The following is a 23,032-nucleotide window of genomic DNA, read 5'->3' on the forward strand; positions in this document are numbered from 1 at the left end:
CAAGCTTGAAAACTTTCCTTTGTGGAAACTATTCAGATGATTTAGAAAGCCACAGCTATGGGCAACTGGTGATTGGCAGCTTCACCATAACAATGTGCCCACTCATACATCACATCTTGTGCAGAGTTTTTTTTTTTGTGTGTGTGAAACATCAAATTACCCAGGTGATTCAGCCCTGCTACAGCCCAGATTTGGTACCCTGAGATTTCTGCTTTTTCCCAAAGCTAATCACCATTGAAAAGGAAGAGATTTCAGACTGTCAGTGAGATTCAGGAAAATTCAATGGGGCAGTTAATGGTAAGAGAATGGAGAACTGTATGAAGATCCAATGTGCCTAATTTGAAGGGGACTGAGGCTTCCCTGTCCTATGTACAATGTTTCTTGTATCTTGTATGTTTTTCAATAAGTGTCTTTATTTTTGATACCACTGGATGGATATGAATATATTTCTGAGCTGTAGATATATAGTTATATCTCTACTGAGAGAGGGAGAGTGGGAGAGAGAGAGACTGAGTGATAAAGTCCTTAGCACATGAATAACTACAAAGAGAAATAATGAGTGCTGGTGGTCATGTGGCTAATATTTGCATTTTATATAATCATCTTTTCTCCATCTCTTCTATGCCTAATAGTAAAAAAAAAAATATGGTCTTCTCTGCATGTACAGTATGTAGGGAGTTCTAAGGAATAAGTTCCAACTTAGAGACTACCCTTCAAAATCGTTATTGTGAAGACTATGAGAATGGTCCAGCTAGTTTTATCCATGTGTGGTGCCTGTGTGTGGAGGAGACTCAAAGTCACCTGTAAGACTTCCTTCCTAACTAAAGAAAGAGTTCAGAAATACAAATTTCTTACAAGAGCATGATTCAAGAAAAAAATGTGGCAGATAAAGTGGGGAAGGAAAAGTAGGAGGAAATTGTAAATACAGTATAGATCTGTGACCCAGATTGTCTTCCGGCTTATCTCCTACATGGGTTTTGGAAACCAAGGCTCATGGAACAGAAACAGTAATTTCTATTAATCTTGATAAAATTAAAAAGAGAACATAAGTCAAAATTATTTCATAGCCTGTTTGGCAAAATGTGGTAAAAATGACAGTGAATGATATTTTTAAAATTATTTTATAGCTGTTCAAGGACAGTTGTCTGAATTTACCCCCATCACTGTCCCCCTACCCCAGCCATCCCTACCTCTCTACCCTGCTTCGACCCACCCTTGGTTTTGTCCATGTGCCCTTTATACTTGTTCCTGAAAACCCTCCCCCCTTCCCTCCCATTATCCCCTCCCACTTCCTGTTTACTGTCAGATTGTTGTTAATTTCAGTGTCTCTGGTTATATTTTGCTTGCTTGTTTGTTTGGCTTTTTAGGTTCCACTTAAAGGTGAGACCAGATGGTATTTGTCTTTCACCTCCTGGCTTATTTCACTTAGCATAATGCTCTACATTTCCATCCATGCTGTCATAAAGGATAAGAGCTCCTTCTTTCTTTCTGCTGTGTAGAAGTATTGCATTGTGTGAGAAATTCCCAGACTCACAGGAGAGTTCATTGGAGAGACCCACTTGGTCCTAGAACATACACAAAACCACCCACATGGGAATCAGCACCAGAAGAGCCCAATTGCTCGTGGGTAGCAGCAGAAGTTACTGAAAGCTGGCAGAAAGCTGAACAAGAGGCATTGTCCCCTCTTAGACCCTCCCCCCACATACAGTGCCACAACACAGCAAAAAGTGTTGCCCTACCATGGTGAATACCTAAGACTCTGCCCCTTACTATATAATAGGTGCATCAAGACAAAGAAATATGGCCCCAATGGAAAAAAAAAAGATCAAAGCTCCAGAAAAAATATAATTAAGTGATGAAGAGATAGCCATCCTATCAGATGCAGAGTTCAAACCACTGATAATCAGGATGCTCACAGAAATGGTGAAGTATGGTTGCAAAATAGAGAAAAAAGTGAAGGCTATGCAAAGTGAAATAAAGAAAAATATACAGGAAACCAACAGTGAAGGGAAGGAAACTGGTACTCAAATCAATGATCTGGAGCAAAAGGAAGAAATAAATATTCAACCAGAACAGAATGAAGAAACAAGAATTTTAAAACATGAGGAAAGGCTTAGGAACTTCTGGGACAACTTTAAGTGCTCCTATATCCAAATCACAGGGTTGCCAGAAGGAGAACAGGAAGAGCAAGAAATTGATAAGTTATTTGAAAACATAATGAAGAACTTCCCCAATCTAGCAAAGGAAATAGACTTCTAGGAAATCCAGGAAGCTCAGAAAATCTTAAAGAAGTTGGATGCAAGGAAGCTCACATGAAGGCACATCATAATTACATTACTGAAGATCAAAGATAAGGAGAGAACCTTAAAAGCAGCAAGAGAAAAGGAGACAATTACCTATGAGGTGTTCCCCTAAGACTATCAGCAGATTTCTCAAAAGAAAACTTACAAGCAAGAAGGAGCTTACAAGAAAGAAATATCCAAAGTCATGAAAGGCAAGGACCTACATCCAAGACTACTCTATTCAGTAAAGCTATCATTTAGAATGGAAAGGCAGATAAAGTACTTCCCAAACAAAGTCAAGTTAAAGACATTCATCTTCACCAAGCCCTTATTATATGAAATGTTAAAGGAGCTTATCTATGAAAAAGAAGATCAAATTATGAACAGCAAATGACAACAAACTCACAACTATCAACAACCAAACCTAAAACAAAAACAAAATGAACTAAGAAAACAAATCACAGAAATGGAGATCACTTGGAGGATTATCAGCAGAGTAGAGGAGTAGGGGACAGGGGAAAAGGTACAGGGAATAAGTAGCATAAATGGTAGGTAGAAAATAGACAGGGGGAGGTTAAGAATAGTGGAGGAAATGTAGATGCCAAAGAACTTATGTGTATGACAAAATGTGGTATAATCATAATGTGGTATCATGTCCATACCCATGGACATGAACTAAGTTGTGGCAGAATGCAGGTGGGAGGCTGTGTGCAGGACTGAGGAGACAATAAATAAAAAAAATAAATAAATAAAAACTGATTAATAAATGAGCAGAGAATATAAACAGTCATTTTTACAAAGAAGACATATAATGGCCATGTAGTACATGTAAAGCTGTTCTACATCACCAATCAGAGAGATATAAATCAACTGAAATTATGTATTACATGTGTTAAAATGCTTGTAGAAAACAAACAAACAAAAACACCAAGAAATAAGTTTGGAAAGGACATAGAGAGAAATGAACCCTTGTGCATTGTTGGTGGGAATGTAAATTAGTATAGCGACTATGAAAAACATTATGGATGTTCCTTAAAAAATTAAAACTAGAACTTTCATATGATCTAGTAATTTCACTTCTAAAAATATACTCAAGGAAATAAAAGGACAATTTAGGTAAGGTCAAACTCATTTTCACCTGGGGCCACATCAGCCTCATGGTTGCCTTCAAAGGGCCAAAATAATTTGAGGACTGTATAACTGTAACTCCTCTTTAACTGTTAAGGAGTTGAAATTACATTCAGCCCTAAAAATAGGAAATCCTGCCATTGTGACAACACTGGTGGGTCTTAAAGACTTATGCTAAGTGAAGTAAGTCAGACAGAAAAAGACAAATGCTATATGATCTTACTTATATGTAGAATCTAAAAACTGAACTCATAGATATAAAACAGATCTGTGGTTGTAGAGGCAGAGGTTGTGGGGTGTGGGGTGTGTGTGTGTGTGTATTGGGGAGGTGTTTGATAGTCATAAGAATGTACAAACTTCAAGTGCTAGGGATGTCTATATATTATGATTATACCAATAATGTATTGTGTATTTGAAAGTTATATTTGTTAAGAGAGATTTTAAAAGCTCCCACTAAAAGAAAATAGTTTTGCTATGAGGTGATCATAGTTAACAAAACTGTGGAAATCATTTATATATATATATAGTAAATATATATGATTTATATATATAATCATTATGTTTTACATTTCACTAATACAATATTTCACATTACTTATATCTCAACAAAATTGTAAAACATAAAATATGCCATTGAGAAATAAAATTAAAGATTATTGCCAGTGATAAAGAAAATTTCCATTTTTTAATTTTTCTTCTTTTTATGTTTTAATTTTTTAAATTATTTTATTGTCGTTCAATTATAGTTGCCTGCATTTATCCCCCAACACTCCCCCACACCCCAGCCTAATCTACTTCCCTCCCTTGCTTTCACTCCCTGTTGGTTTTGTCCACATGTTCTTTATAGTTGTTCCTGAAAACTCTTCTTCCCAATATCCTCTCCCACCTCCCCTCTGGTTACTGTCAGGTTGTTCTTAATTTCAATGTCTCTGGTTATATTTTGTTTGCTTTTTTCTTTTGTTGATTATATTTCAGTTAAAGGTGAGATCATATGGTATTTGCCTTTCACTACCAGGCTTATTTCACTTAGCATAATGCTCTCCAGTTCCATCCATGCTTTCCCAAAGGGTAAGAGCTCCTTTTTTCTTTCTGCTATGTAGTATTCTATGGGTAATTGTACCATAGTTTTTTGATCCATTCATTTACTGATGGGCACTTAGGTTGCTTCCAGCATTTGGCTATTGCAAATTGTGCTGCTATGCACATTGGGGTATATAGGTTCTTTTGGATTGGTGTTTCAGGATTCTTAGGATATAATCCCAGCTGGGAATGCAACCTGGCAGGTGGGGGCAGCTGCCATGGAGAGCCTCCCTTTTTTTTTCCCCTCTCCAAACAATTTCCTCCTATTAAGTTGCTACTCAAACAAGTGTCAGGCCTCTCTCACAGCCCAGCTTCCCAGCTGTACTGAAGACTGTCCTGGTCAGGGTCTGTCACATCCCAACTCCCCTCCCTTCTCTAGATGTCACCCAGCTCCCCAATTTCTCTGCTAATGGCCCAGCTGGCTTCCAGAGTCTCAGCTGGTGGATACCACCCCTGTTAATTTATCATTTCTTTTTTATTCCCTGCAGCAACTTCAAGCATCCAGGTCCATCCTGGTGCCATTCTGTCTTTCCTGTTTGTCAGGGGAGAAAGTCGTTGACCTGGTTCTCTTCCAAGAATCCTGCAGGGCCTGCTGGGCCTGGGGCTGTAGCCAAACAAGTCCCTGAGCTGGTCCCAGGGACCTTATCATTCCAAAGCAATCTCCTTACTATATGATTTTTCAAGGTCCTCTATAATTTTTGTACTCCAACCTTCATATATGCTGGGATACCATTGGCTGTTCACTCTGTTCCTCAGACGATTAGCTAGGTGTTCCACCTGTGCACAGGGGGAGGTGTATCTTGCCACCTACTTCTTCAATAATATCTTTATTATTTAAAATAACTGAATCCATGAAAAGTACAAGGTATTCTGAGAAGTCAGCTAATAGAAGATATATTTCTAGACATCATGTTCCAGTGGTAATTAGGAGCATCTTGAAAACTTTGGCTTTGGGGGGCTTTATTACAAATGTTATCAACAGCAGAACTCTCATAATATCTAGTTAGAGGAACATAGGAATAAAATGAAAGACACCACTGAGTAGCCTATCAAGCCATCTCATAAATAAATAGTTTCCTCCTGAAAATTCCCAGAACTATTCAAATAACTTCAGAAGTTTATGATTCTCTCACTTGTGAATAAGGCAGTTTTTATTGGAAGCTGATTTATGACCCCAGCAAGTAGGTAAATGCAAATTATAAATATGTGAAATTACAAATGTTTAGGCCAATATAACATATAAATTGAAACTAAAATCTAGATAAATAATGTTATTTTTTCCCAGTGTTGGAAAAATATATTCAAATCTAGAATAAAATATTGAGCAAAGTGTTGTTCAGCTTCTTCCTATTCTTGATACATTGGTTTTTAAGACATTTTCTTTTTTTTTTTCATTTATTCTAACTTAATTTTAGTACTGAAACATTTTTCTCCTCAGTTATATTTTAGCGATGAGAACATAGGGTCTCTCTCACATGTACATGTTACAACTATAGATCGCCATATATATTAAAATGATATGGTATTGAATAATAATCTATATACATATTTTTAAATTTATTCTCTTTGTCATTTTTAAGAAAGAAACTTGAGGTGTTTAAAGTAGAGTTGGCCAAGAAATTATTGATTTGGAGGCTGCCATCACTTTTTCTTTGTCATCTAACACTGAAAACCATAAACTTAAATTATTTATGAAAGAACACTTCCCATGACAAGTGAAAAAATGTTATAAAAAACTTTAAAACTATACTAATTTTTGTTATGTTTTGTGCTATCTATATTGCTTCTTGTAAGAGGTTAACATTTTTCTGATAAATTTGATAAATAAATTTTTATGCTTACATTAAAGACTTTACAAAATCCTTCAGAGAATAGTATTACCATATGAATTGTGAAAGGAAAGAATTAATGGCCTTGAAAATTTCATAATTTCTCATTCAAATCTAAGTGTATGGATTTTAGTGTGGACCAACCTAAAGAAGAAGGTGATCTTTAGCTTATCTCACAGTAACGTGTATGAACAGATTCAAGAGATATCCAATCTATGCTACAATATTGTATTGGTTCTTTTGAAGTATTTTATAACACTGTAAACAATCTATTTGGCCTGCAATAGAGACCCAAAACAAGCCTCTAAGCATCACCTCATCAAATTCATTTTAGAAGAAATATGTTTTAAAATATTTTAATTAATTTATTATAGATGTATACAATAAGTGTTGAAGGCTAAACAATACCAGTAATACAATGGAAATTCTTATAAAGAAAATTTATGAAAAGAGATACCAAACACTACAAAAGAAATTTGAAAATATTTTCATGTAAAGAAAGATATGAAAGCATCATTATTTTGAACTTTTACATTGTGGTAATAAAATTTTCTAATAAAACCTAAAGAAAATTCTAAGTATTGCTGATTTAAAGAAGACTCATTATTTATTCTCTTAGTGGACAAAATTAAACAAAAATTGTGTAATTACATTATTCTGAGAAAAATAAGAGAAAAATAGAATCTTAAAAAGAGAAAGACTATTTTTTCAAACAACACTGGACAAGGTAAATTAATAATAAATAAACAGGGTTAATTACTTATAAAACAAATATGAAGAATAAAAGGCAAAATAGTAAAATTAAAAATACAACTTAAGGAATACATAAAATAATAAGATGCAAGATATGTAACCAAAAATAAAATATGAAGGGAGGAATGTGTTAAAATTTAAGTTGCTATCACTTTAATAGACACTTTTATATACATATAGTATCATATATATGTATAGATAGACATATACATAACCCACTGTAAACAGAAATAAATAAATGCACACACAATGCAAAAAAAGAAATGTGAAGGAAATCTAAACATAATACTAAGAAAAACCATCAAACCACAAGGCAGGAGAGAAAGAAGACAAAATAAACAGAGAGGAGTAACAAAAAACAGCCTTAAAACAATTTACAAAATAGCAAATAAGCACATCCTTATTAATACTAACTTTAAATGTAAATGGACTATATTCTCTAATCAAAAGACATTGGTGGCTGAAAGGATATCAAAAGCAAGTCACCCAAATGCTGGTTACATGGGTCACCCCTTAAACCTAAACACAAATAAGGTAAAAATGAAAGATGGACAAAGATATTCAATGCAAATGAAAATGTAAAGAAAGCTGAAGTAGCAATACTTATATGGGAGAAATAGATTTTGAATCATAGACTGTAACAAAAGACAAAGAAGGGCATTACAGAGTAATTAAGGGGTCAATAAAACAAAAGTATATAGAATCTATAAATATTTATGCACCCAATACAATAGTACCCAAATACAGTGGTCCCCTACCTTTTGGCACTATGGACCAGTTTTGTGGAAGACAATTTTTCCGTGAACCACGATGAGAGATAACTTTATAGCCTGCCACCAGATGTAGCTTAATTGCCACTTTCCATTCACTTATAGGGTTTCAATATGAGTCTGCAAGCAATTGATTTATTATGGTTTCTGTGCAGTTAAACCTCTGTATTTGCAGCCACTCCCCAGTGCTGGCACCATCACCTCAGTTTCTCCTCAGATCATCAGGCATTAGATTCTCATAAGGAGCGGGCAACCTATATCCCTCACATGCACATACACAGTAGGGTTTATACTCCTCTCAGAATCTAATGCTGCTGATCTTATAGGAGGTAGAGATCAGGTGGTAATATGAGAGAGGGGGAGTGGCTGTAAATACAGATGAAGATTCAGTCACTTGTCTGCAACTCACTTGCTACTGTGAGTCCTAAGTCCTAACAGGCCATGGACTGGTACCTATCTGTGGCAGGTGGTTGGGGTCACCTGCCTAAATATATATAAAGAAAATATTAACTGGTATAAATGAAGAAATTGACATACCTACAGTAGTATAGGGGACTTTAACAGCCCAATTAAATCAAAAGATAAATCATCCAAAGAGGAAAACATTAAGGAAATATTGACCTTAAAGAAGACAATAGGCCAAAGACCTTGTTTGATATACTTATATACAGAACATTACATCTAAAAGCAGCAGAATACATATTTTTTAAATTTTAGTATTCCTCAGATTTTATTGCTTATTCATTTCAAATGTTTTCCAATTTAATATTTTATCACAGATATAAATTTATATCATTTAATAATCAAATTGTATTTTCTTATGAAATATAGCACCCTCATGCCTTTTTTCACCCAACATTCACTCTCACTCCCGGCATCAGTTTAATAACTTTATTAAAGTAGAGCCCTAAAGTTTTTTTTTGTGATAGTCATAAAATAGTGGGGAATATACAGTAACTCATAAGACATAAAAACTATGTCTATTGCCAGATGGATACTAGTCTTATTGTTATAGAACAGACCTGGGGGGGGGTGAATGATATAATATTATTCATTCACCACCCCCCATGAATAGTGAATTATATACTATTACTGAATGGATCTCCCCTTTCTGCTCCTGGGGTTCCCCACCCTGTACTAGGTTTGCCTTGTCTTCCACAGGGGAAAGATGTCTCTCAATACCAGAGACTGGTGAAAAGGAAAGGGATTATTTATTTAAAGAGTTATAGAAACTTAAGAGTAATGACTTAATGTCTTCATTGAAATCCCAAAGTCCTTTAGCATACCCACAAATGTACAATCCTTCCTTTCCCCTCTGCCCAGTCCTGGATACTGTATCTCAGAAAAAGAAATAGAAGTCTGTGGTTCTTCTCTGCCCAAGCTGCATGATCCCAAAAAGATGCCACATGGCTACCACACCTGGGTTTAAATCCCAATGCCAATCTTCTGACCACCATTTCCGACTCCTCCCACAATCGGCCACAGCTGCCAGCATTCCTGTATTTTTCTAGCTTTACTGGGTTGCCATTGTAAGTCTGGACAGGTGTGGCCCCCTGGCATGGAGACAATCATCTCCAATCTCTTATGCAGGCTCTGTAACCAGGGGGAGTTGCCTCCCAGTTACATCATAGGTTGAAGTCACTCCCATCCCCCTAGCTCAAAGTATGACCACAGCTGTTTAACATATCTATGAAACAAGTTAAGGGTATAGATATGTTAAACGACCTTTCCAGAGGTTATCTGCAAAACTGCTGCTATTCAAAACAAAGCTCAACAGACCTCCTCCATTCCCCCAATCCCCTAGCTCAGACTTGTGAGTGTGAGGACATCATATATTTTTTTTCCTAGTACTTTCTGGACACTGAGTTATGAACCCCATTACAAATCCCTATTTTGCACCCCCCCAACTTGGCTGCACCCTGTTATATTATCAGAGGGAAATCATTTCATAAATTATATAAATAACCACTATGCTGTACATGTACACTAATATGATATTGAATTTCAACTACAGTTTTAGAAAAAAACAGAATACATATTATTTTCAAATATACATGGAACCTCTTCCAGGATGGATCAAATATTAGGCAAAAAAAAACAAAAACAAATTTCAATTAATTTAAGATGATTGATACAAAAAGAGGCATGTTTTGACCACTCAGTATAAAACTAGAAAACAATATGAAAACTAGAAAAAACCCACACAAATAAAGATTAAATGAAAGGTCAAAAAATAAATCGTAATTTAACTAAAAAAACACATAAGAGAATGGAAATGGAAACGTAACACTTCAAAGTCTTTAGGATACAGCAATAGCAGTTCTAACAGGAAATTATAGCCAACTGTGGCCACATGGACATAGTTACCTTCCACTCCCTCTTCTCCTTGCATTTTATTTTAATTTTTCTGATGCCTGTACAACAGAGTTTGCAGCCAATATGGTATAGGGTCCAGAAAGTAAGTAGCCTTATGAAGGATGATTAAAAGAGAGCAGCAGGTGGTAAAGTGAGGACAAAGGTTTTAGCAGAAATGGGGAGAGCTGAACCTGACAAGGGGGACAATATTGCTTACTTGGTTCTCCTTCCAGCTAAGGCAACCTAAGGGATCCTTTCACCTGCTATCAATTTCATAGGGGGGATATTAAAATAACTTAGTGTTTCTGTGTTTCTTTGTCCATCATGGCTCAGACAGGGGCTTTACTAGCTAAACCCAAAATAAATAAAAGTTTATAAAGATCATTAGATGATTAAAAATATTGGAGTGGTTTAATAAAAAAAATGGTGTTACAACTTATATTACTTGATAACACTTAAAATTTATATTATTTGTTTATTAATAGAAAATATGGGAGAAATTTCTAATATATTTTAAGACTATATGTTCATTTATTTGTTATTTACTCTATTGAGAGTTTAATGCTTTCAATGTCATCTCTGGCTTTTTTTAGATGTTAAAACATTGGCATAATAAATGGGATTCAGGTGTTAAACAAAAAGAATAATATAATAGCTATCACCATCTACCATTATTTTCAGAGTATGGGTTAAGCTCTTTGCATTGTTCAGGCACCTTAAAAGGATGTACAGAAATCAGAGCAAGAAAAATCAAGCTCTGAACATATTAGGAAAACAGTCTGTATCTGGATGCCCCAACTCTCCCAAGGCCCCTGTGTTTCGAGGCTGGGTTTATCACAAAAATATACAATTTTCACATGCTACTACTTTCCTAACCCTAAAAGTAGCACCAAGGCTGGAGGCAGTGTGTGGTCTCTCTCACATTGATCTATCACCATTAGTTCACTTCCCTGTAATGTGAGTAATGAAGGACTAAAAAACAGCATGTCCTGAGCAGGTCCACATCTGCTGGTCTTCGAGGTGTTTTTTTTTTCTTTCCTGAACATTGCAAACACAACTTTGGGCCCCCAACTTTGTTACAACTTGCACAGCCAGTGGAATATTCCAGAAAGTACCCCTGTCAAATTTATTGTGAGTGATAACATGAGGAATGAGGAGTCCTGGAGGGAATCTGGGATCAGCTGGGAGAATCCGGGGGTCATGCACTAGTTCAATATAGTATGAGGTGGCAAGCCTACTGGGGGGACACCCCCAATACTCCTGAGGACATTATAGAACTTTCAAAGATGGCAGAAGTATGCTGCCATTGGGGGAAAAAGGAACAACAGCTGAAGTGAAAGTAAAGCAGCTAGAGGGTGAGCTTAAGTTAAAGAGAAAAATGAAAGGATAATATTCTTTTCATTCCATGAAAGATAATATGCTAAGGCTAGTCACAATCCATCCCTGAAATTTTGCCCTTATATTAGATATTATTCTTATTTCTGTTTAGAAAACATAAACCTTGGTCTCACTCTCAAATTATTTTTCCAAATGTCAAGTAAATGGGATAAAATCTCATGTGCAAAATTTCATGTCACTACAGCATAAGGATTCTACTAAGAAAGGATTTAAATTGATGGTTTAATGAAGAGAAAAGGTCTCACTCCCCTCTCAGACAGTAAAACTCAAAAAGTAAAAGGGGAAAAAAATGGGAATTTTTAACCTTAAGCATCTAGAGCTATGCCAAGCCTGATGTTTCCCTCACCTCTTCTTCAGCTTCCCAAAAAGTTAACAAAGACACTAGATAATGAAACAGCTCACTTTTGAACACACAAAAAGAATTTAGTAATCACCAAGAATAGAAAAAAATGTGAGTGTATTTTCCAATGGGAAAACATGTTTCTGAAAATTTATGAAAATGTATTCATAAACTTGTTAATCTAAAGAATGCTAATTATTTTTAAAATTGAAAATTTGAATTAAATTAAAAATAATATATGGCATTGGTAATAAGAAAGATACACCATGGAAATATATTTTGAAGGAAATAGAATTAAAAGTAAATTGTTCTAATTTTTGATGAGTTAAAATGGAAAACTAAAAGATTAGGAGAGTTGCGGAGGGTCAGTTTAAGCAGAAGAGGGATTACGCAAGTTGAAGAAAGATTGTGTAGAGAAAAGAAGCAAAAATGCAAGCAAACGAGACAGAAAATGTGCATTCTCTACAAAAATTAGTCATTCAAATTATGTGTATAGTCTTTGTATGTTCAGTCTTCATGTGTATGATCTTTATATGGTATGTGTTTATCTATATGTTACATGTGTTCTGCCTCTAGATAACTAGGGGGTAATATCTGATTAGTATAGATAAAGTAAACACATGTAAATAAAGCAGGATCTTGTGGTCTGGAAAACTACTTGATATCAAATCTGGTTTTAATTTTTTTCAGATTTTGTTTCTATTTATATTCAGAGAGAGGGGAAGAGTGCGAAAAAGAAAGAGAGGGAGAGAAACATGGATGTATGAGAGAAATACAGATTGGTTGCTTCTCACAGGTCCCCAACTGGGGCCTGGGCCTGCAACCCAGACGTGTGCATTGGCTGGGACTCAATCCAGTGACCTTTCAGTTCACAGGCTGTCACTCAACCCACTGAGCAACACCAGCCAGGGCTAGTTTTTAATTTAATGAGTATCTTAATGTTATTACCATAAAAAATGTGGCTTTACACATTTATATTCCTTTGGTTAAGCTTGTTTGACACTCTTCCCAAAGTTCAAATTTTAAGTGGCTTTTTAACTGAACAGTGACTTTGAGTCATTACAATGGACCGCTGTAGTAACTGAAGGATTTATTCTCTCTCTGTATAAAAGAGAAGTTTTTGAAAAAAATAGGTCTATTTAATATGCTTAAAGAAAATGGGAAGCCTTCTCAAATAAGAAACAAGTATCTTCTATTTGTATGTACATATTTTTATTATTACAGTAGATGTTCTAGAGATTATATAAAAATGCCCAAGCTTTTTTTATTGTTGTTCAAGTACAGTTTTCTGCCTTTTCCCCCCACGCCTCCCTACCACCCTAGCCCTCCACACCTCCTTTTCCTCTTTCTACCCCTCCTTGTTAGTGTCCATGAGTCCTTTATAATTGTACCTATAAACTTTTCACCCTTTTCCCCTATTATCCCCTCCCCTCTCCCCTCTTGTCATGAAAGCCTGTTCTCAATTTCAATGTCTTTGGTTATATTTTGCTTGTTTGTTTTGTTGATTAGATTCCAGTTAAAGGAGAAATCACATGGTATTTGTCTTTCACTGCCTGTCTTATTTCACTTAGCATAAGGCTCCCCAGATCCATCCATGCTGGCACAAAGGGTAGAACCTCCTTCTTTCTCTCTGCTATGTAGAAACCGTCATGTAAATATACCCCAGTTTTTTGATCCATTCATTTACTGATGGGCACTTAGGTTGCTTTCAGCACTTGGTTGTTGTAAATTGTGCTTCTATGAACATTGGTGTGCATAGGTTCTTTTAAATTAGTGTTTCAGTGTTCTTAGAATATATTTCCAACACTGGAATTGCCAGGTCAAAAGGCAGTTCCATATTTAGTTTTCTGAGGAAATTCTATACTGTTTTCCACTGTGGCTGCACCAGTCTGCATTCTCACTGATAGTGTAGTAGGGTTCCCTTTTCTCCACATCCCCAACATTTGTTGTTTGTTGATTTATGATGGCTATTCTCACTGTTGTGAAGTAGTATCTCATTGTCATTTTAATTTGTATCTCTCTGATGGCTAGGGATTCTGAGCATATTTTCACATGTCTCCAGGCCCTTGTTAAAAATCATTGTTAATTATTAATCTTTTATTATCCAGTCATAAGAATACTGTTTTTCTCATAAAGCAATGTGGTAAATTATGCTGTTATCCAGTCATAAGAATACTGTTTTTCTCATAAAGCAATGTGGTAAATTATGCTTTCATAAGTAATATTGAAGCATTTATATTTTCTCCCTACATGATCCCTCTGCAATTTGGAAACTCCTAATGAGGGAATATTTTTTTTCCCATGGCAATATGTTTATTTGCATATATCCAAAGGGAATCTGATTTCTTCATAACAGGACACACACAGCCAATTTCCAATTGTGGTTTTATTAACTCACTCTTTGTTTGGAACATCATGATCAAAACAGTTATGCCTGGTCTCTAGATGTCACCAAAACACCTAAAGGAATTGAGATCAACTTTCAAAGCCAATAAAAGCCCATGGGAGAAATGATCTAGTACCTTGCTTTTCAGTAGGTTCATGACAGTTTTTCCAGGTTAGGAATATAGGTTGCTTTCCTAAAGATGGAAAGAAAGAAACATCAAAACATTTTGGGGAGCTCAAAAACTTGAGAATCTCACCTAATTGGCAGGTACTGTAAGCAAAGCCTGATGGAAAATATGTGGCCTGGCTTCCCAGCCCCAAGGGGATAATTATAGCTTAATCTAGGAATTTCTTGTAATGTTCCAGCAAAGTAGATTTAAGAAAGCCTATGTGATAAGTTGATATTCCTGTTGTCTTTATGTAAATAGTCAGGCTAAATATAAATTGGACTTAATGTAGTAAATAAATTACTCTTGATTTGGCTCTTTGATAAAAATGAGGGTGATTTTAAGAGAAAAAATGTGTTTTAATAAAATCTATTATGCACAATTATGAAAATTAGACTCAATTCAGTGAATTGTCTGTAAAATTGTATTTCTTACCTATGAACTAGACTGGATCCTGATTTTTTTTCCTTTTTTTTTCAGAGATATTTAAATTAGAGATAATATCAAATTGCTACTGCTGAATATCATTCCACTGAAAGCCTTGCATTTGGAAGTCTTCTCATCTGACACTGTTGCAGACTCAGAAACTGATTTATGATTTGTTGTGTTCATTAATCTTTGTGTTCTTTCTGTTTTCATAACTGGTTCCTTGTTTATACAGTATGGGCCTCACTTTAGAAACCCATTTGCATTGCCACCTCCTGAAATAAAACTCAATGGTTTGGCTGAATGAACTTGTCAGGACTAGATGGTTTAATTGGATAAACAATTCCATATTAAGGTGATGCTTTGGAGATTCTAGCCTATTCCTATTTTAGAAAAATCAGCTAACAGTCTCTTTATTCCAGTCTCAGATCCCATTTTTTTATATCCCTTGGATCAGGCAGGATGAGACTTCCATACCCTATGTAGGCAGGGACCTGGTTTTTCTGTCAAAATCATAGGAGTTGTCAGGTGAGGTAAGACAAAAGTCATGTTCCCTTTGGCATTATCAGCCTCTGCCTTCTTCTCCTCCTATTGGGGTATGGCCTATATTGTATTTGTGCCATATGAATGCAATACCCCAACACTCTCAGCACCTGGGGATTTCCTGTCCAAAGGAACTAATATGAAGATTGTGAGGTGGAGGAACAATGTCAGGGTGGGGTGTGGGGTAACTCAAGACATGACCCTTCCATGGCCTCAGAGAACAGGTGGCCACCTAGCCAGCAGCCCAAAGGAATGAGGATAACAGTCTATATCTGGATGTCCCAGCTCTCTCAAGGCCCTTGTGTCTCAAGACTCTCATGCTTATTACAAAAGTATAGAGTTTTTACATGCTACTCCCTTCCTAACCCTGTAAGTAGCACTAAGGCTAGAGGTGGGCCAAGTTTTTACCAATCTGCCACCATCCAATCTGCCACCATCAATGTACTCTCCTGTAATGTGACTAATAAACATCATATGTTCACAGTATGTCCACATCTGCTACTCCTCCAGGTGTTTTTTTTTTCCAGAATACTACAGACACAACTGCACCCCCCCTCCCTGCACTTGGGGCTCCTGTGTTAAAGCATCTTTGGAGGGCATGAGGCACAGGACTCCAGGAAGACAGATGCCAAGAGAACTGTCATTAAATATTAAAGCCTCACTGGATTTACTGATTTACTCATTTTATTTGTTGTTATTAAATGTACTTTGTACTAACTTTTATGTTCTAAGTATCAATTCCCTATTCAAAAATTGGTCTATCTATGGAAGGAAATGTAGAATTAATAACGATTAATTTTAGATCCATTGGGTTATATGCCAGGCTTCTTTTGAGAATGAATATTTCTTTTCATGTAGACTGTAGTGAGACTACTGATATTAGACAAAATCTCACAGGTGAATATATAAGTGTATGTGTGTGTGAATGTATAAAAAAGGTTATAGATGGATAGATGATAGATGATAGATAGATAGATACTTAATTATATATGTAGATGTAGAAATTTAACAGTGAAAGGGTCTATGGAAAAAAATACAGTGCAGTATCAGAGTTTATATGAAGGAAAACTGATGTGAGCTAGAGGGATAGAACCTGCCAATGTGGGGTGCTCACACACTCCTGCCTTGCTTGTAATCATTCTATCACTCTGCATTTGCCACTCATCCTACTCATCCATTCATTAAAACAAACAAACAAATAATCCTGACTGGTGTGACTCAGGTGATTGGGTGTCATCCAGCAAAGTAAAAGGTTGCCTGTTTGATTCCCAGTCAGGGCACATGTCTGGGTTGTAGGTTTGGTCTTGGTAGGGTTGTGTATGAGAGGCAACCAATCAATAATTCTCTCTCACATCAATATTTCTCTACCCCTTTTTCTTCCTCCTTCCCCCTCTCTGTAAAACTAACTAAATAAAATCTTAAAAAAATGAATACCATAAACACATCTGGTTTATAATTTTTAAAATACTGTGACATACTTAAATTAGGCATACAAACATAGAATATACTGAGTAATAATGAAAACCTAATAAATGGAACCTTTCTTTTTATTTTTGGTAGCTGTACCTTAGTACAGATGCTGGACCTTGCCAGTGGTGCTCTTGATGTACAAAGGTCAGACATTCTGCCAGTTCTTTTTGAACAGTGACATCAGGAAATTGACAGCTAAGTGGATGTTGTATACAAGCTCATCATCTGTCATCTTCACATGGCCACTAGTCACCACCAGACAGAGTACCTTCTTCATCTGGAACTTAATTGTGGATTTCCCTTCTTCAACTTTGGCCACCATGCTCTCATTGTGGGTCAAAACAAAAGGGAAGTTGTCAGCTCTATTCAGGCCAGGTCCAAGGGTTTGTGGGATCTGCTTGATCAGAGACTCTGAAGCCAAAAGGAACCATAGTTCTTAGCCAGCTTCTTGACCAATTTCTTTTTTTGCTGAGTTTCTTCAGTGCCTCAATGTCCATGTGGGGGATGTTCTATGGCCTTGGCCCCATCATGGTGCTGCTGGTCCCCCCAGAACTCACATGGAAAACTTGGGGCAGGGAGTGAACTTAAGCCTGATGGTGCTCAAGAAGCATTTGTCCTTCTGAGGGTCAGAGTTCTTCAAGCTAATCTGCAACTCCATCATCTCCAAAAACTGGTGCTTGCACTGGTTCCCATGCAAGACTTCCCATACCATCTGGAAGAGGGTGTCGTGGGAGACTTTGCTGCTCATGATTCCTCATGCTACAAAAACTGGAAAACAAAAGGGAACCATTTTCTTATATCATTCATGTTTTTCCCCTAAATGCAGCTATTTATTTATTTATTTATTTATTTATTTATTTATTACTTCTTTTCTAAATTTTTGAGCTGCCAGTAATATAGAACATTATACAAGTGTAAGGTATACAGTGTTAATTTGAAACATTTATATATTACAATATGGTTACTACTGTAGCACTTGTAAACCTTTACCACATGAAATAATTACTATATTTTTTTAGTGTGTGATGAGAATTATAAAGATATAGTCTCTTAGTTGTCTTAAGTGTTTATAATAGAGTACCATTGACAATAATCACAAGGTCATCCATTAGCTCTCTAAAGCTTACTCATCCTCTAACTATACATTTATGCTCTTTGACCAGTATCTCCCCAGTTCCTTCACCCCAGCTCCTGCTAACTGAAATTCTGGATTTGTTAGATTATACATATAAATGATATCATACAGTGTTTGTTTTTCTCTCTCTGAATTATCTTGCTTACCATAATTCCCTTAAGATCCATTCAAATTGCCCTCAAAAAAGATTGTCATAAGATTTAGTGATGTTACTTCTTTAACCATTTATCTGTTGATACCTACACTGTTTTAATATCTTGGCTCTTATGAATAATGCCATAATAAACTTGGTAGAGCAGATATTTCTTTGATATCTTCTTTACATTTCCTTTGGATATATAGCCAGAAGTAAGATACTTAAATCTTATAATAATCATATTCTTAATTTTGTTGAGGATCCTATATACTTCTAATGTGGCTAAACCAATTTGCATTTCTACCAACAGAGCAGAAGTGCTCCCTTTTCTTCATATAATAGCCAAAACAGCCCTGGCTGGCGTAGCTCAGTGTATTGAGCGCGGGCTGGGAACCAAAGTGTCCCAGGTTCGATTCCCAGCCAGGGTACATTCCTGGGTTGCAGGCCATAACCCCCAGCAACCACACATTGATGTTTCTCTCTCTCCCTCCCTCCCTCTCTCTCTCTCTCTCTCTCTCTCTCTCTCTCTCTCTCTCTCTCTCTCTCCCCCTCTCCTTCCCTCCCTAAAAATAAATAAATAAAATATTTAAAAAAAAATGCTTCTTTTAAAAAAATAGCCAAAACATTTAAAATTTTTTTATAATATTATTTTCAACAGCATGAAGTAATATATCATTGTATTTTTATTTGAATTTACATGATGATTAGTGATATTGAACTTCTTTACCTGTACCTGTTAACCATATAACTGACTTTTTTGGAAAAATAAATTATTCAGTTTATCTGCCCATTTTTAAATCACTATTTTTTGTTGCCATCGTTATTGAGTAATTTATTATATATATATATATATATATATATATATATATATATATGTATTGGATACTAATCCATTATCTAATATATGGATTGAGTGTTCCAATAAAATGTTTAATTTTGTTGATTATTTCCTTTATTGGGCAGAATCTGATTAGCCTGATGTAGATTCACTTGATGATTTTTGTGTTCGTTACTTATGTGTTTGGTGTTATGTGCAGAAAATCATTGCCAAGAGCAAACTCAGGATGTTTTTTTTTTTCTAGGAGTTTCAAGATTTCTATCTTTTGCTCTAGTTAATTAACCCATTTGGAATTAATTATTGTGAGTAGCATATATAGGGGTCCAAGTTCATTTTCCGCATGTGGTTATCTAGTTTACCCAATACAGTTTACTGGAAATACTATCTTTTCCCCATTAAGTATTCCTGGCAACCAAGTCAAATAGCATTTGACCATTTATGTGGAAGTTTGTTTCTGTCCTCTCTGTTCTTTTCTGTTGGTCTGTGTTTCATTGCTTTATGACAGTAGCATATTGTTATAATTATTACATGTTTGTAGTATAGTTTGATATCAGGAAATGTGATTTGTGCCTGCATACACATTTGAGGATTGTCTTTTAAAATATATTTTATTGATTATGCTATTACAGCTGATCCTTTTCTCACCTTTATTCTCCCCTTCCCTATACACCTCTCCCACCATCATTCCCCCACCTTAGTTTATATTCATGGGTCACATAAGTTCTCTGGCTTCTCCATTTCCCATACTATTTTTAAACTTCTCCTGTCTATTTTGTACCTATTATTTATGCTTCCTATTCCCTGCACCTTTTCCCTTATTCTCCCCCCACCCTTCCACACTGATAACCCTCCACATAATCTCTATTTTTGTGAATCTAGTTATTTGCTTAGTTCACTTTTGTTTTTGTTATTTTAGGTTTGGCTTTTGATAGCTGTGAGTTTGTTGTCATTTTACAGTTCACAGTTTTTTATCTTTTTCTTAGATAAGTCCCTTTATTATTTCATATAATAAGGGCTTGGTGATGATGAGCTCCTTCAACTTGAATTTATCTGGGAAGTACTTTATCTGCCCTTCCATTCTAAATGATAGCTTTACTGGACAGAGTAATCTTGGATGTAGGTCCTTGCCTTATATGGCTTTGAATATTTCTTTCCAGCCCCTTCTTGTCTCTAAGCTTTTTTTTGAGTAATCATCTTATAACTTCATGGGAATTCCCATGTAAGTAACTATCTCTTTTTCTCTTGCTGCTTTTAAGACTCTCTCCTCATCTTTAATCTTGGGTAACTTAATTATGATGTGCCTTGGTGTGTGCTTCCTTGTGTCCAACTTCTTTGAGACTCTCTGAGCTTACTGGACTTCCTAGAAGTACATTTCCTTTGCCAGATTATGGAAGTTCTCCTTCATTAATTTTTCAAATAGGTTTTCAATTTCTTGCTCTTCCTCTTCTCCTTCTTGCACCTTTATGATTTGGATGTTGGAATGTTTAAAGTTGCCCCAGAGGTTCCTAAGACATTCCCCATTTTTTTGAATTCTTGTTTCTTCATTCTGTTCTGGTTAAATACTTATTTCTTCCTTCTTCTCCAAACCATTGATTTGAGTCCTGGTTTCCTTCCCTTCATTGTTGCTTCCCTGTTTATTTTTTTTTAAGTTTCACTTTTCATGACTTTCACATTTTTCTCTATTTTATGACCACATTCCACCATTTCTGTGAGCATCCTGATTACCAATGTTTTGAACTGTGCATCCAATAGGTTGACTATCTCTTCATCTGTTCTTTCATTTGGGCTATGTCTTTTTTGTCTGGGCATGCCTGTTACATAGTAAGGGGCAGAACCTTAGATATTTGCTAGGATGGGACAACCCTCTTTTCTGTGTTGTGGCACTGTATGTGGGGGAGGGGTATGAGAGGGAACAATGCCACTTGCTGGGCTCTCACTGACTTTCAGTCACTTCTGGTGCTACCCACAAAAAATTTAGCACTTTTGGTGCTGATTTTCAGGGAGGTGGTTTTGTGTAGGTTCTAGAACCTTGATGGTATCTCCAATGAACTGTCTTGTGAGGTTGTAAGTTTCTCCTGCAGCCTCAACCCCCACAGGTTTTTTTCCATCACATGTTTTGAGGCTTTATTTCCCATTGCTGGATCCCTGGGTTGCATGGTCTGTCTTGCTTCCCAATTGTTCCTCCCAGTTTATCCACATGTAAAGGTGGGACTGCCTATTCTACGAGCCACAGCCTCACCCAATCTTCCAGCTCCCACCTCATCTGCTTTGGTCCACCAGCCACCACCTTAATGCACATCCTCTCCTCCCCAACTACTCATTTCCACTCCTCCTACTGGTCTGGATGAATGTTTCTTCATTAATTTGCTGGTTTTCAGACTTCCATACAGCTTGATTTGATGGCAGTTCTGGTTACTTTTTTTGTTTTTGAATTTGTAGTTGTCCTCTTGGTTGTACAAGGAAGCAAAAATGTATCTATGTATACATCCATCTTGGCAGGAAGTCCTATTTATTGATGGAGGACTGTCTTTTCTATTTCTCTGAAAAATGATACAAGAATTTTGATAGAAATTGCACTGAATCCATATTTGACTTTGAGTAGTATACACATTTTCACAATGTTAATTCTTCCTACTCATAAGTACAATTTTCCACTTGTGCCTCCACCAATTTCTTTTATCAAATTTTTATAAGTATTATTATAAGGATCTGTCTTGGTTAAGAATCTTTCTATTTTGTTGTTTGGAAGCTACTATAAATAATATTTATTTCTTTATATTTCTTGTATTTAGATGTTAGTCAATAGAAATACAACTGATTTATGTATATTTATTTTATATCCAATAATGTTACTGAATTCATTGATTAGATCCAACAGTTTCTTGGGGAACTTTTTAGGATTTTCTATACATAAGATTATATCATTTATAATTAAAAACTATATTAGTTATTCCTTTCTTTTTTGGATGCCTATAATTTATTTATTTTGCTTGATTTCACTGACCAGGGTTTCCTGTACTGTGTTAAATAAGCCTGGTTAATGTAGATTCTTAACTCTTGTTCTACTTAGTTTTGAGAATTTGTATCATAAATGTATATAGAATTTTTCATATGATTTTCTGCATTTTTGAGATTATCAATGATATTTATATTTATTCCATTAATATATCCTGAAATAAATCACACTTGATCAAAGTATGCATCTTTTTTATTAATTATTAAATTCAGTTTTCTAATATTTTGTTGAAGATGATTGCATCTATGGTTATCAGAGACACTGACTTTCAATGTCGTATTCTTCTAGTGTCTTCTCTGATATTGTTAGTAGGGCCGTAATGCCCATGTAAAATAAGTTTGAAAGTGTTGCCCTCATGTCTTGCCAGTACCAAACTAAAATTGCAACCATAACATAGAAAAATCTACCTGAATAGCAAACTGAAAATTAGCTGAACAGAAGCTTCTTTTATATCTTTCTTCAGTGTTGTGTAGTTCTCTGAGTAAAGGTTTTTTTTTGTTGTTGTTGTTGTTTTTTTTTTTTTTTTACCTCCTTTGTTAAGTTTATTCCCAGGTATTTTATTTTTATTCTTGTTGCAGTAAATGTGATTTACCCCTAACTTCTGTTTCTGATATCTCATTGTTGACGTACAAAAATGACTGCAATTTCTGAATGTTGACTTTGTATACCAACATTTTGCCAAATTCATTTATTACATCAAGCAGATTTTTTGGTGGAGTTTATAGGTTTTCTCTGTATACTATCATATCATCCAAAAACAATGATAGCTTTACTTCTTCCCTTCTAATTTGGATGTCTTTTATTTCCTTTTCTTGACTGACTATCGTGGCTAGGACCTCCAGTACTATGTCGAACAGAAGTGGCGAAAGTGGACAACCTTGTCTTATTCCTGATCTTAGTAGGAAAGACTTTAGTTTTTGCCCATTGAGTATGATGTTGGCTATAGGTCTCTCATATATGGCCTTTATTATGTTGAGGAAT

General features: G+C 35.7%; 1 pseudogene; it reads right to left on the reverse strand.

Annotated features, from left to right (window-relative positions):
• Positions 1 to 17,023: 17,023 nt before the first annotated feature.
• LOC123820706 lies at positions 17,024 to 17,674 on the reverse strand (annotated as a pseudogene).
• Positions 17,675 to 23,032: the final 5,358 nt, after the last annotated feature.

Source organism: Phyllostomus hastatus, unplaced genomic scaffold (genome assembly GCF_019186645.2).
Source record: "Phyllostomus hastatus isolate PE091 unplaced genomic scaffold, TTU_PhHast_1.1 phas_contig_366, whole genome shotgun sequence".
Classification (NCBI taxonomy): domain Eukaryota; kingdom Metazoa; phylum Chordata; class Mammalia; order Chiroptera; family Phyllostomidae; genus Phyllostomus; species Phyllostomus hastatus.